General features: G+C 39.2%; 1 protein-coding gene across 7 annotated transcripts in view; it reads left to right on the top strand.

Annotated features, from left to right (window-relative positions):
• The first annotated feature begins 575 nt into the window (after positions 1 to 575).
• Positions 576 to 15,793, top strand: part of CCSER1 (coiled-coil serine rich protein 1) — a 1,258,994-nt gene continuing 1,243,776 nt past the window's right edge. For 5 of the 7 annotated variants that reach the window (XR_008295692.1, XM_053216129.1, XM_027060839.2 and 2 more), the window contains exon 1: positions 579 to 716. The gene's annotated coding sequence lies outside the window, so the exon portion shown is untranslated. Of the gene's footprint in view, positions 717 to 986; positions 1,128 to 15,793 lie in introns of those variants that run through there. The other 2 variants (XM_053216127.1, XM_053216128.1) reach the window with 2 other exon arrangements.

Below are 15,793 nucleotides of genomic sequence, written 5' to 3'. Positions count from 1 at the left end.
ATTTGAACTGCCAAAAGCACTTGGACTCACGCACAAGGATGGGCTAAGGGGAAAGCCAAGTCAGCGCGGTCGGAAAAGGCTTCCCTTAAAATGAAAACTCAGCAACGGGCCAGCCGTGGGTGTGCGCGCGTTAATGTATGAGTATGCATGCGTGGTAACCAGCGGACGCAGTTGGCTGGGCGCCGCCCTCGAAGCCCCCTCCCCGCTCAGCGTTCCCCCCGCCCCGCCAATCCCTCCCTATAAAGGCCGCGCTCGCCGCCGCCCTCCTCGCAGTCGGGGAGCGCGGCCTGCCGTGGAGGTGGCCCCGGCGCTCCCCACACAGTCACACTCCGCGCACTCACACACTTGGAAGCGCCTCCCCACGTCCCTCCCCTGCCCTCCTCTGGCTCTGCTCTTCTCTCTCTCACCGCAAATAGTCGCCGACCGACTGCCAATCCGTCTCTCTCTCTCTCTCCCTCTCTCTCTCTCTCTCAACAACATGACTGACTGGGAAGCGGTGGCTCAGGCAGAGCAGCTCTGCTGGCGCAGGCAGGAGAAGGAGGATTATTAAAAAAACACAGCTCGACTCTGCAACTGGAGTGGAGAGAAGGAGCCCAACAGCCGAGAGGGGAGGGAGGGCAGAGGAGGGGGACCAGGAAAGACACCCCCGTGCCCCGAAGACCCACATTCCTGAGTGCCCAGGAGGAGCCTTAACAAGCGGCGCGGAGCCCTTCAAGGTAGTAACGCCCTCGGTGCCCCCGCGCCCGGAGGGTCGCGTGTTGCGTCGCTGCTGCGCTGGGGCCAGCCCCCGGCGGACGCGGGGTGACTGCCGGGCAGGTGACCGCGCCGTGCCCGGGGCCGCCCTGGAGCAGCCCCCGCCCAGGCCCGGGGCGCCGGCGGCGGGCCCGGCGTGCGCGGCGCGGAGACCTGGCCTTGCAGGCAGGGTGGGCGGGGGGCGGACGGGCTAGCTCGCTGGCGGCCCGCGACTCCTCGCGCGCTGCGTGGCCTTTTCCTCCGCGCTCCTGAGCGTTCTGCTTCGGGTGGCGGCGGCCGCCGCTCCGGGGCGATGCAGAGCGCGGCCGGCCGAAGAAGCAAGAGTTGGCGCAGGTTCCGGGCCGCTCCCCTCCCTCTCCACTCGCGTCCCGCAGGTAGGGGCGGTCGGCCAGCGCTGGCTCCCCGGGCTGCGGGCGCCGGGGCGGGGGCGGCGCCGTAGAGGGGGAGGGGGGCGGGCGGGGAGCCCAGGGGCTCCCGGCGGAGCCGCAGTGCCGGAGCCGGGACCGCCTCTCGCCTCTGCCTGCGTGTCCTCAGGCGCCGGCTTCCTGGCTTGGAGGCGAGACCTTCCCCAGCGGAGGCAGGAACGGCAGCGACTTAGTGTGAACAAATCGCTTTGTGGTGGCGCGTCAAGGGCTGCGGGGAGGGGTGTGTGTGTGTGTGTGTGTGTGTGTGTGCGTGCGTGTGCGCGCGCGCGCCCATTCGTGTGTGTTCGCGCTCCTGACTAATCAATGCTTTGGCTCACCTGAAAAGATAATCAGCCTTCAGGTGAAACCCTTGGGCCCCCTCAGCTTTTGGCTTGTGTCCCAGGGATTCGTACAGGCGGTGCCAACAAGGGGTAGGGTTGCACGATAGGGTGACGGAGGGATTTGTGAATGGTGCTTCTCTGCGCGTGGAGGCTGAGCTTGCTGATGTAAAGGAGGAGGTATCCAGAGTGAGAAGAAAGGCTATTTATGGCAAAGAGTTGTGAAATTTCTCGGGGTTTCCTTTAGAGTATCCTGCGCCTCTTTCTCCCTACCCCCTTCTCTCTCCTCTTCCTCCCTCTGTCGTTTCTTCCATTTGTCCTCTTCTTTCTTAGAATTAGAAGCAGTTCTGCTTTTTTTCCCACACTCGTGGGACTTGGAATATGAAGTGAAGTGAGAAATCACTTGTTTTTTTACAGGTAGAAAAAAAAATGTTTCTTAGAAGTCCGATCTCTGGGCCTTTAATGTTCTTACGCGCTTGTTCTCCACTTGTCTTATCTCTTAAGGCCATCACTAGGACCCACAAGACACAAAGTACCTACTCGGTTTCAACAGCTTTCATTTTTCGTATCTTTACAGTTGAATGCCTTCCCACTGAAATGTAACACATTTTCTCCATGTCTACCCTTAAGAAAGGCTATTCAAAATAATGCTCACACATTTTACTGTAAAGCTGGTTTTATTAAAAGCCTTGGAAAGGAAAGAGAAGCAGACACCTAGGTGAGTTTATATCGATCACTACTGATTAAGGACTACCTATTTAGAAAATACCTAAAATATTATGAATCTAGACGGCAACACAATTTGTTTCGGTTTCTTTTTCTATTTGCTTTATAATCAGTAGAGATTCCAAAGACGTAACTTGAAGCTTAGAGAGGACTTGGAACAGTATCTACCAATAATGCTTTAGCAAATTTATGTTTGTTTTTAGAAGTAGGAACCTGTGCTTTCATTGAACCTAAGACTGGGTCGTGACAGAGAGTAGGACAGTAGGGTATCTTTACCATTTTAAATTGCGATGTTTCTAAGCGCCTGCCAAGCCCAGTGTTTTTAAAACATTGAAATTCCAACCACTCCTTCATTAATTTCACAGAGAAGAAAGAGTAGTTAAGTGGTCAACCTATTGTCAGAGTGATTTGTCTTCATTTGATATTAATTAAGGAGCTTCTTATTTTGATGGAAACATGCCAACTGTTGTTGGTTGTTGTTGTTGCTACGTGTGAAAGTAGCTTTCCTTAACAGTTCTGTTCATTTCGAAAACAAAGCAGAGTTAAGGATTTGTTATTTTAATTTAGTTAGATTCCTGTTGGTTTAAAATACATTTTTGCAGTGCCTCGCTGGCTCAGTGCCAGTCCATAGAGCATGTGACTTTTGATCTGGGCGGGGGATCTCTACCCCATGTTGGGTATAGAGATTACTTCAAAAATAAATATACTTTCAACATTGGAATCTGTGCAGTTTTATATTTGACATTAGAACTTAGACTGAGTGCCCTATTCTGAGGTTTGCTACCTTAACTTTCCTGAATCACTGGAATGTAGAAATGATGGGGAATTTTAAAATGTACTTGATGAATTATATTACTACAATCATTAAAAAGTTATGAATATTTTATTCTTTGATGCTGTCAGAGAATCAGCAACTGTTTATTAGTTTAATGATGTATTATTTATACTATAGAATATTAATTTACATCAAATTCATCAACATAGTACTCATAATAATTGACTTGGCTTGTGCAAGGTACTATCTAGGCATTGTGGAGGAACATCAGACTTCCTCCCTGCCCTTCAGGAGCTTACTCTCCAGTTGGGATGAATCTGATGCACGTGTTTGAACAAACAATCCATGACAGTGAGAGATTGCATGTCTAACAAGGACTGCAGGAAATCAGAGCATGACGATAACATTTCATACTGGTTTTTTTCTGAAGGGCTTCAGGGGTAGGTAAGATTTGCTTGGTCTTGGTCTTAAAGGATAAATCGGATTCATGGCTTGTCGATAAAACCGTAAGGTGTAAAATGGAAGTCTCCTAGAATTTTAGAAAACAATTCAAGACGTAAGGGGAAATAAGTTTGTTTTGAAATCGGTTTATATATTGCAAAGTGGTTGGATTAGTTGTGTGAAGGGCAGGGTGAATTGGTTTTTGATGTACAACATTCTATACACTCTATTCTTGAAATCAATTGAATTTCTGTACCTAAGAGGACAACTTTTTGATTTTTTTATTGCCTTTTAATGAACAAAATGCTCAACATATACTTGTAGAGAATATTTAGCATAAATATTTAAAAATACCACATCACATGAAAGTGTTGAACTTGGTATTAGTAACAAGATATCAGGTATAATAACCTCTTTATAGTGAGGGGTTTGAGGTACATCCTTAACCAACTGTCCTTAGATTTGTAGTAAAGAAAAAAAAAGAATGAGATACGTAAAAGAACAGTTATAGTAATAGTGAGCATTCACTGAATGCTTAATATATTTTTCTTTATATAAAATATGCAATGTATTAAATGACATTTTCTGTAATACTTTTAAAGTTATTAGGATGCACTCACATTATAGTTAATACATCTTTACATTATTTTCCATGGATATAGAGCTAGGATGTAGGGTGTGTGGGGAATAATTTTAGAATTGTAGTGATTTTAAAGATTTTTTTAAACTTCTTGTAAATAGATGGTATTAATAATAGGAACAGCTCCTGTCTCTAAGCATTCTGAACTTAGTTTTTTTTTTTTGTATATATGTTTTTGTACAAACATAAAACTGTTTAAAATACATTTCCCCATTTTAAGAACTCAAGAGGAACCATCTGAATTGACTTTGAGCCTGTCTTTTCAATATGACACCTTAGAAGTATGTTATGGTGACAGTAAAGAAATAGTACAAATATTAGATATGACTTTCAATAGATAACAGAATAGAATTACTTTCAGATTAGGTGGATTAAAAGATTTTCACATATATATTTTGTTGACAGTGACTAGATAAGAATTATTACAAAAGCGAAAAGCCTATTAAATTGCCAATTTCATATTCATGTAGGAATGGGATGATTTCCAACATAGTAACAGTACAAACTGGCCTATCTATTAATTGGTTTCTTTTGAGTTTGGTTTTAGACTATATGTCACAGGTGTATCACTTTGATAATGTAATCTCTCCTACTGAATGACTGACAGCTCCTGCATTATTTCCCTATTGGATAGTGACGAGATCTGTTTGCTTTATATTGAGAAATATTATCAGAAATATTATCTTCACTATGCAGGTGTGTCAGTTAACAATAACACATGAAATCTGAGGTGGGGGAAACAGTGAGAAAAGATGGGGAGCTTGATAAAAAACACTCTAATGAAACATTCTTCAATATGTGGCTTAAACTAAATGTAACATAAAAATATAAACCTGAACAATCTAAACTGCAATTGATATAGTACCAAGATATTGTTATCAGTTCTTATTTTTAAATCACTGCATTGCATTTTAAGTTGTTTTCATGTGGGCTGAATAAAATGGCCAAAAAAAGAAAAAAAAGAAAAAAAAAGGTGGTGGTTGAAAGTTCAATAGCATCTGTGGTATGATATTATATTTTTTAAGAAAGATTTCTGCTTTGATCACTGGCAGATGCAGCTTATTTGACCAAATGCCTACCCCTCTACCTAGATTAACTTAAAATACCGCTTTTGGGGGGCGCCTGGGTGGCTCAGTCGGTTAAGCGGCCGACTTCGGCTCAGGTCACGATCTCGCGGTCCGTGGGTTCGGGCCCCGCGTCGGGCTCTGTGCTGACCGCTCGGAGCCTGGAGCCTGTTTCCGATTCTGTGTCTCCCTCTCTCTCTGCTCCTCCCCCGTTCATGCTCTGTCTCTCTCTGTATCAAAAATAAATAAACGTTAAAAAAAATTAGAAAAAAATATCGCTTTTGGTTTTCCATATATATACTGCATTAAATAATTTTTAAACTTTAATTAAGCTAAATTAAAATTTTTAACTTTAATTAATCTAAATTAAAATTTTTGAATACTGTGACTGTTGTCTGATACCAATATAAAATTTAGAGGCCATTTAAAAGGAAACATCTTATTATCTAATGGCAAATTCTTAACCTAGAGCAGTAGTTCTCAAAAAATGCCAAACCCCAGATGATTGAATCTGAAATTCTCAGGTGGGTTCTTCAGTGTGATTCGTAAGCACTTTCAAATTTGAGAACTACTGACCTAGAGTATTTTATAGTGAAACTTGAAGTCTTTGTCTTCTGCTTGTTTTGTAGCTAAATACTTTCCTTAGCTGTTAGAGATAACTAAGGTTTAACTATTTAGATCTGAAAAGTATTACACCCTCCATCAGAAGATTTCTATCTTTATGTATATACATATGTATTTCTGTATTTAAAAAATTAAATGAGTTTCTAATTCTTGTGCATATATTTAGTGTTGATTGGGGAAACAATGTAAAAAGTGTAGAACTTAACTGGACCCTCAAGCCGTCAGGCTGGGCCTTATTTGTAGTCACAAAAATATGTACAATGTACAGAGTTTGACCATTTTCGGGTTAATCTTGTTGACTCTTATTGATAGTTTTGGACTTGGAATGTAATACTCATCTTTCTCTGTAAGATAACAGCTGCACAACAATAGCATCACAAATGTGGAATGTTCTCAAAGTCTTAATGCTGGAATAAATTTTAGACCACATCTCTGTTTTTTATTTCTAAGATTAAAGATATATGTGTTCACATCTTGTAACTCTTTTAGTATCCCTCTTTCTCTCCTCCTTCTCTCCCTCCCTCCCTGCCTCTGTCTCTTTCTCTCCCTCATCCTTTTTCTCTTTTACAGTTATGTGCTCAACCAACCCTTCCCTCAGGAAACCTTCCTTGGCCTCCTTTGCTACATCAGTTTTTCTGTTATATATTGTTTGAGTTCTGTATTCCTCTACCTTGTGGCACTTACTGCAGTATTAATTTTATGTGTATTTATGAGATTGGTTCAATATTATGTTATCAGGGATTAACATACAGTAGATGCCCAACACGTATTGGTTGGGTAAGATGTTTTATGATTTTCCAAAGAAGGACACTTTTATTTATTTATTTATTTATTTATTTATTTATTTATTTATTTATTTATTTATTTATTTAAAGAGACTTGGATTTTTTTTAATGCTTTATTTATTTTTGAGACAGAGACAGCATGAGTGGGGGGAGGGGCAGAGAGAGAGGGAGACACAGAATCTGAAGCAGGCTCCAGGCTCTGAGCTGTCAGCACAGAGCCCGACGTGGGGCTCGAACTCACCGACTGTGAGATCATGACCTGAGCTGAAGTTGGGACGCTCAACTGATTGAGCCACCCAGGCGCCCCCAAAGAAAGACACTTTAAAAAAGATTTTAAAATATAGGGAGTCCTAAGACCTATGTAAATGTAGGTATTGCTTTCCTTTCTGTTTTGCAAATGATGAGTTATATTTTATTGACAACAACAATGGCTCTAATGTGCTGAGCATGTCCACATGATAAGCACTTTATATGCATTATGCCATTTATTTCTTCTAACATTATAAGTTGTTTTTGTATACGTTTTAGAGATGAGGAAACTGAGTTTTTGTTCTATGCTCTGTGAAGCTATCTAAACCAAACTGTTTTTTAAAATTTTTTTAAAGTTTAATTATTTATTATGCGAGAGAGTGAGAGAGTGGAGTAGGGGCAGGGAGACAAAATCCCAAGCAGGCCTAGTGCTGTCAGTGCAGAGCCCGATACAGGGCTTGAACTCACAAAATGTGAGGCCGTGACCTGAGCTGAAATCAAGAGCTGGATGCTTAACCGACTGAGCCACCCAGGCGCCCCTAAACCAAACTAATTTTTAATTACAATGATGTAAAAATCATGAAACCAGTAGACAGAGAATGTGATGGAGTGTATCTTCTCTTTATTCCTGATTTAACTTAGGACTCAGCACTGTCTGTGCATTACCTATGCTGTTGCCACCCTCTTCAGTGATGCTGTTGTTGCTTTTTGGGTGATTGAACAAGTGATGGAGCACTTGCAAGGCTGAAGCTCCCATCTTCTTATTGTGTTTTTCAATACCGTTATTATGTACCCTCAGTGCCATTCAGTGACGAGTCTCTTACTCCCATCTTGTCCGAATCTCCCAATTAGCTAATAAAAATTTGAGATGTAAACAAGTATAATTTGAAGACTGAGTGCCTTTATGCACTGATATTCAAACATCAGATATTCTCTATATTTGGTGATATACAGCTTATCTTCTGAAAAGGTTGACACAACTTTGAATGCCTTACTCATATTTCCTTGGAAATATGATCACAGGGTAGTATCAATTTAGTTTCTTTTGGCTTTCAGCTTGTAAATCATTTATTTAAATGTGGGTTTAATTCATGTTCAAATGTTTGTAGCAAAGGAAATATTTAAAGGCTGATTTTGTAGAAGTCCATGGACAATTAAAGAGTTGAGTTTGGTTATTCTGAAGCCCTCTTACTAGACTGACTCTAACAAAGTTAGATATTTTACAACGTGTTTTAATCAGTCAATAACATGAGTAAATGTAGATGCATACCAACATGAAGAAAAAAAAATTGGTAGTTTAAATGAGTATTTCACTTACGGCCTATTTTGTAGCTTTTGTCAGAACTCGTTTCTGCTGCCAGAATCATTTAATCATTAACTGAAGCCTCAGTCATGCTCTTGATTCAGGACTAATCTTTCTGTGTAGTAGGAAGATTGGCTGGTTTCTAACCCAACACTTTAGGTCTTAACATCAAGCCTCCCTTGATGCCCAGCTCTAATATGATAGCATATTTATAGTAATGCTTCTTTCTTATAACTGAAACTGAGGTCTCACTGAATATTTTTCTGTTAATGTTGATAAATTTACCCATTGTCACCATTTCTCTTAGCATTTGAGCAAGGCCTTTCTCTCAGTGGAGCCTTTTTTAAAGACTGAGATCCTGTCTCTAACACTACCTCCTTTCCTGAGTTTTGTGGGCCGGCAGACTGTCCCCAAAATACCACTTTTCCAGATCTCTAAACATTACCAGCTCTTAAAGGTATGCTTCATTTCCGATACTCACTTTTGGACTTCCATGAAGTCAATTATTTATGGCATATTGCCATGCTCCCAGATACTCATGCTGGTTGGACTTCTTAGAAGTATTTACAGCTGAGTCTCTATAGTGCCTCTATTGCACTATAGACCTTAGTGCCAGTCTATTACAAGGTTCTGACCATCACAAGACCATCACCTCATTTTACTACATGTAATCTTCCTTTACCTGGCTCTGTCTCACAATAGAGCTACCTCATTCATCATCATTGACAAGAAACATTTTGTAAATGCTTATTATGTATAAGTCACACCATTTTAAAAATAATGCACCTCCTGGGCTTCCTAAAGTTCCTGAATAGCTTAATCTGTAATAAATGAAATACACATTCTTCCATGTCTTTTTTGTACCCAAATGTGATGTGTATATAAAGATATGTAGAATGTACATATGAATTCTTCAGGGTTTGCCTTTTTTTCTAGTCAGTTGTTAATTTCAGTGTGATCTGACTCTTCTCCATTCTTCATAAACTTATTTGTATATGATACATTTGGGATAACAGCTGAAGAAGCATACTGCAGATGGTATGATATGTTCTCTGATTTTCCTTATTCGTTAATGAAAACTAGCAGTATTCCTGTGTTCAAGAAGTATTTGTTAGGCCAGGTGTACTAGTACCCTTATTCAAATCTTCTAAGAGTCTTAGTGACATTATACCTTCCCTATATCAACCAAGTTCACATGAACATGTCATGTTTCATATGTTTCCATTCCCTGCAATTAACTCTTTCCTGGAAATAGTTAAATATTGTGATTCTGCTAATGAGTTATTATTGTCATATGTGTGGCTTTTCTTGTTTGTTTTCGGCAATAGCAGCAAGCAACATATCACAAACCTATATCAGGTTTACAAATAAAACCAAACAAATGTGAATAAAGGTATGGCAGAAGTAAAGCAAATGTAGGCCTTAGCATTCTAATTCTAGGCAATTCTCTTTTAGAAACAAATTACCAATGCATTAAGTCTGACTGTATGAAATATGTTTAGTGAGTGATGTTTTGTAACACATAGTATTCACTAGGATATTCAAGAAAAGCTTGAAAGGGGGAAGCATACAGAGTATACAAAATGTCAGATGAGAAAGTTAGGAAAAGAAAGAAAATAGTTCAAGTTTAATATTAGAAATGCAGATAAGATAACATATTTACTAAAATATTTCAAAATATTTTATGGATAACAAAACTGATGGGTCTGTACATCAGGATTCCTAAATTTTCAAAGGATTTTAACTACTGGGAAGATAGCTGAAGCATCGTCATTTGACTTTGCTTTGTTAGTATTGTATCCATATGTACACAGACCCAGGAACACTAAAAGTATTCATTAATAAGTGAGCTACTTGAACATTAGTATGCACCTCCTGTAGGAGTATTTATAAAAATATAGATTACTGGGACACCTGGGTGGCTCAGTCAGTTAAGCATCTGACTTTGGCTTAGGTCATGATCTCATGCTTCATGGATTCAAACCCCACATCAGGCTCTGTGCTGACAGCTCAGAGCCTGGAGCCTGCTTCAGATTCTGTCTCCCTCTCTGTCTGTCCCTCCCCCACTTACACTCTGTCTCTCTCTCAAAAATAAACGTTAAAAAAATACAGATTATGAAATTGGGCCATTAAAAAAATGATTAGAAATTTGTACATAACAAGCGTATACATTTATAGTGACATTGTTGCTAAAATTAACTTTGAGAGGTATTTCCTATAGTGTAACGCCAGGTGTAAGTGTGGTGATATTGAGGATGTACCTTCTTCATCAACACCAGTGCAGCTTCTGCAAGGATAAAGGGCTCTACAGTAGGATGGTCTAAGTTGATTAGAGGGACAGTGTAATGTGAAGCATCCCTGTGGGAATTGTGATTGTCCCAGGTCCAAGAACTGCTTGAAACTCTGAAGCAGTGCTAACTTTTTAGTAAGAGAAGGAAAGGATTGCCATCTGTCATATTTATGAGGGAGGAGCAATGAACCTGAGTTCATTGGATGATGATACAGAAAGCACAAAGCCCCAGAGATCTCTGCAGGACATGAATGAATTAGGTATTTTAAAAGCCAAAGAGTTTTAATTTGAATATAGGGCAGATTGCTAATTCTGAAGTTCTGAAGGTCCTCTAGTCCCTGTTCCAATGTACTGTCCTTGTCTCTCTAGTCACCTTTGTGACACGGGAGCTATCCAGGGTACTAGGCTTCCACTGAAATCCTCTCTTGCAAAATTGTGCAAAATATTTTGTTGGTTTTGTTTTTGTTAATCCTAGAGCGTGCCTTTGAAGACACTACATCATTCACTTGGAGTTACTAGCCTGCCATTGTTTGGTTTATTCAAGTGGGCCCTTCAAAGCTCAGTTCAAATGTAAATTCAAGTACACCTGCTGCAGTCCTATGCAAGAAGCCTATTCTGGGTGTCAGTCAGATTTCCATTTAAAGTTTCACAATTCACTGCTTGCTTGTGTTTTATGCCTATTAGATTGTGAGCTCTGTGAGGGCAGGAATTTTGTATTTTACTGTTTTTTTCCAAGCAGCTGGTCTAAATCAGTGATATGAAGAGCCTTAGTATTGGTAAATGAATGAATACTGCTTAAGAGTGACTTAAATTTTGTCCATCTATGTGAACTACTTCCTGTTCTAGCCACTATCCAGGTTCACTTTGAATATTGCTCGTCATAGCTTTTTCATTGACTGAATATTTGTTCTTAACTTGGAATTGAGTAACTTAAAATGGCTAAAAGTCTTGGGGGAAAAAATAAAAGGACTGGGAGAACTCTAGTAAGTATGGTCATATATGCCACAGGGGATTAGCAAGGTTTAAGGAAGCAAGTAACAAAGGCTGATAAAGAGAATGGGGTCAAAGGAGACTCTGGTTTGTCACTTCCTGAAACCACAATCCAAAACATCCACTCCACATTTACTTTCCAAGGCCCTGAAATATGGAATCTCCTCTCACATCCCATAGCCTAGATCTATATTTTGAAATGTCTGAAAATCTGAGGCCACAAGAAGGTGACAGAATTCTTTTATTCAGTAAACAGATGTTATTAGCACCTGTGTATATATTGGTTAATGAGATGTGTATAGTTTCTCTCCTCCTGAAGCTTACAGTTTAGTTCCCAGTTACAGTACCCATAATACCCTTGGTCCATGCTGAGAATGGAAGTTAGTAGACTTCTTTTCTTTTTTTTTGTAGCCACCCTAGTGATCTCCTGGACTGCCATAAAGAGTAAGTGTACTTGTTTCCATTACTCCACTCCTGCACATGGCATTGCTGTGAATGTCCCATCACGTCAGTAAATGACTACATCACTTTGAAAAACTTTTATTTAACTTAAGACATCCTGTCACTGGTTTTTGTAATGACTTGCTGCTGATCACTTTACATGATGTTGGTAAATTATGTGCCTGTATATATCTTCCCTCATAAGAATATTTCAAGGATAGTTTAGGTACCAGTTTTTCCTTTGGTCAGAAATTTCCTGTATTTCAAGGCCATGAACCATAGGAAATGGTTGTGCGGTCTATTCATAGAGGAAAAAACAAACAAATAAACAAACAAAACCCCTAAAATCACCTGCATGATTAAAATAAATTTATAAAGACAGATACCACTTTATAGTTCTGTCTTTCATGTTTTTGGAATATATATACTATCCTATATGTCATGTGTTTCTCTTTCTCCCCCTCCCCCCCCCCCCCCCCCCCGCCGCCTATTGTCAGAAGGAATGTTTCAGTTATGAAGCAGTAAAAGAAAAACTACATTTCTTAGTGATTTCTTTCCCCCTTGGGAACCTAGTTACAGAACTCACAGAAATATTATAGATTCAAAATAACTTAGATTTATTTTTAAAACCTTTTAAAAATGTTTTATTTTTGAGAGAGAAAGGGAGGGAGGGAGGGAGGGGGAAGGGCAGAGAGAGGGAGACACAGAATCTGAGCAGGTTCCAGGCTCTGAGCTGTCAGCACAGAGCCAGACTTGGGGCTTGAACTCATGAACTGGGTGAGGTTATGACCTGAGCTGAAGTCGGACACTTAACTGACTGAGCCACCCAGGACCTCCTAAAATAACTTAGATTTAAAAGAATGGATTTAAGAGTGTTAAAAGAAAAACAAAATTGAGTAAAGCAACAGTTTTCTGGACCCACCCTAAATAAACTCATAGTTTGGAAAATTAATAATTTCTTTGCTGAATATTTAGAATTATGCTAAATAATATGATCATTATTAATTTTATGGATTGAAGACCACTACAGCCATTTTTTTTAGTAATACTAGAGATGAAATATTCCTATAAAAAGTATTTTACTCTATAAGAAAAGCTGCCTTAAAACCATTTCAGGAGTGAGTATGATGTGTGCTCATGGTTAGTTGCTTTATAATGAAACTGTTAGGAGAAAGGGATAGCAATCATGCAAATCATTTGTATTGTGTAAGTGCCACCACAGGAATCCTCAGCACTCATTCAAGACTAGGACTCCTTGGTAACCAAAAGTGGTGATTGCTTCTGATTTAGAGTATGGTCAGGAAAAGATGCTGTGGTTACATTCTTCTTCTTCAATAAAAGAAGGTGATGAAGTTCACATCCCCATCAAAACCAGTTTAAGAGTCTGTACAAATATTCCTGAATTAAAAATTTTTTACTAGAATTTTTTTGACGTTAAGCCAAAACACTTGCATCAATCTTTGTTAAGTATGTGTATGTATAGAGTAATGTAATTTCTTATAATGGGATCTGTCTTTATAAATTTCTTTTAATAATGCAGGTGAATTTAGTTTTTTTTTTTTTTAAGAGGGAGAGGTTAGTCATTGCTTTGCAAAACAAACAAACCAACAAACAAAACCAAAAACAACCCACCAAGCAAAGCAAACCCCTAAAACACCAGAACCAATAGTGCATATACCTATGTCATTTATCTGCAATAAGATTTATTTTAAAGAATTAGCTCATGTGATTGTAGAGGCTGGAAAATATGAAGTCTGTAAGGCAGGCCAGCAGGCTAGGAACTCAAGTAGCATTTCTATGTTATAGTTTGAGGTAGAATTTTTTTTTTTTCCCGAAGAAGCTTCAGTTGTTGCTTTTAAGACTTCAGCTGATTGGGTGAGACCATGCACATTTTTGAAGGCTGTCTGCTTTACTTAAAGTCAAATGGTTGTAGATATTAATCACGTCTAAAAAAATATTTTCACAGCAACATCTAAACTAGTATTTGACAAAACAGCTGGGTACCCTAGCTAAGCCAAAATGACACATACAGTTTAGCCATCACAGAGCAGGAGGGATGTTATGTTAAAAAGCCCTTTCTGGTTTATATGATAAGTTGATGTAGTATACATGTTTTCCTTTGGCCAGAGATACTTTACCATTGATCAAATATTGGCATTTGTAGACAGAGGTCATCATTCATTTGTTCCTTATTAATTTTGTAATTATTTATAAAGGATGTCTTACGTGCAAGAGGCGATGCCAAGCAGTTGAATACTTTAAAGAAAATGAATGATGGAGGCTGTATATTTTAAGTGTGTTAATTTTAGTGGAAGAGTCACATGTATATTAGATGCTTGTGTGATAAGTAAATTTGAAGAGTGAAACTACTTTTCAACCTTGTCAATTAAGTGTCATTTTCCCCATGAGCAACCTAAAACAAAATCCATGTCAGGTTAGTATGCCAAGTTATTATGCTTATTAATTTAAGGATGACTCATATGTAAAATTGGATTATGAAAGGTATGCTTGCTCACTGCAGGTCAATTTCATTTAGACAATGTTGGCTATACATAGATTCATTTTAGCACATTAGAAGATTTGCATTTGTACTCAACTTGTGCAAAGATGATTCAGTATATACTGAAACAGGTCTGACAAGTGGACTGTCATGATTTATTGGCCATCTTACTCTTCATGTAGCATAGAGCAATAAACATTTTCTTTACTGTCCCTAAATGAGTGTTTCTCCTGGTGCTTTCTCATTTCAAAACTGCATTTTGTTTCTATTTCCTTCTTCAATGAATATGAACTTGTCTGCTTGGCTTTTCAGCCCTCTGTAAACTCACCACACCTTGCTAATCCAAACATAGATCTTCCACTTTGTTAAGGTCAAGTAACTTAGAGCACCCTCACACAGCATATGCATTTAATCCTTTCTGTTTATGCAAATCTCAGCTGTCATTACAGGTCTACTCCATGAAACCTTCCATGATGACTTTAACCTGCCTGGGGAGTTTCCTTTGCTACACTCTGAGGTGTGAGCAGTATCTAGTTGGCACCAGAAAATTAAGTACAGTCTGTTCTGCTACAATGCATTTTCTGTAGTATGAATTAGCTCCTACATGATGGGTAAATATGGGAATTATGTTACTAAAATATTGGAGTTGGTTCATGTGTGATTTTTTTTTCATAGTGTATTCATATTTATCTTTACCAAGTAATTATAACTGAATTCCGAGTGTATACTAATGCAGGCACATGCAAAATACAATAGAGGGATATCCTCACAAATCTACTTTCATCTTTTTTTCTAAAAAGGGAAGAAGTTTATGCATTTCCTGTAGTATTTTTTTTATTAGGAACTTTACATATCCTTTCATAAAATATTTTTATAAAAAAACTGTTATGGTTTTGTTTAGAACTTTGTGTCATAAGTTGCATAGATTGTGGGTGTTTCTGCCAAGCCCTATTTTTGGGGATATAAGCTCTGTTACTGTCTAGTTTTTCAGAATGAAAGAACACATATGTTGCAAAGCAGGAGTTGAACCATTTTGCTTCTCAATATTTATTGAACATCCACTCTGTGCCAGACACTAGTACCAATGTTGGATCTTTGAACAATGAACAGGGTTCACTTTTGAGTACAAAGGAGACTTAGCAAAAATCCTGTAAGATGGTGTTTTTATCGCTTAGCTCAGTAGGTGAGGATGAAGAGAGACAAAAAAAGTAACTGTGACCTTTGTCATGTTCCTCCCTCTGCCTGGAATGCTCTTCCATTCCTGCTTTATTTACCCAGTGTCTTGCCAAACTTCATGTCTCAACTCAAACATCACTAATTTATATTATTCTAAGCTCTTAGCTTCTTTTCTTTTTTCTTTCTCTTTTCTTCCTTCCTTCCTTCCTTCCTTCCTTCCTTCCTTCCTTCCTTCCTTCCTTCCTTCCTTCCTTCCTTCCTTTCTTTCTCAGCATGAATCAGGGAGAGAGGGAC

This window comes from Acinonyx jubatus, chromosome B1 (genome assembly GCF_027475565.1).
Source record: "Acinonyx jubatus isolate Ajub_Pintada_27869175 chromosome B1, VMU_Ajub_asm_v1.0, whole genome shotgun sequence".
Taxonomy (NCBI): Eukaryota; Metazoa; Chordata; class Mammalia; order Carnivora; family Felidae; genus Acinonyx; species Acinonyx jubatus.
Note: the sequence above shows the minus strand (reverse complement) of the source record. Positions and strands in the feature narration are given on the sequence as shown.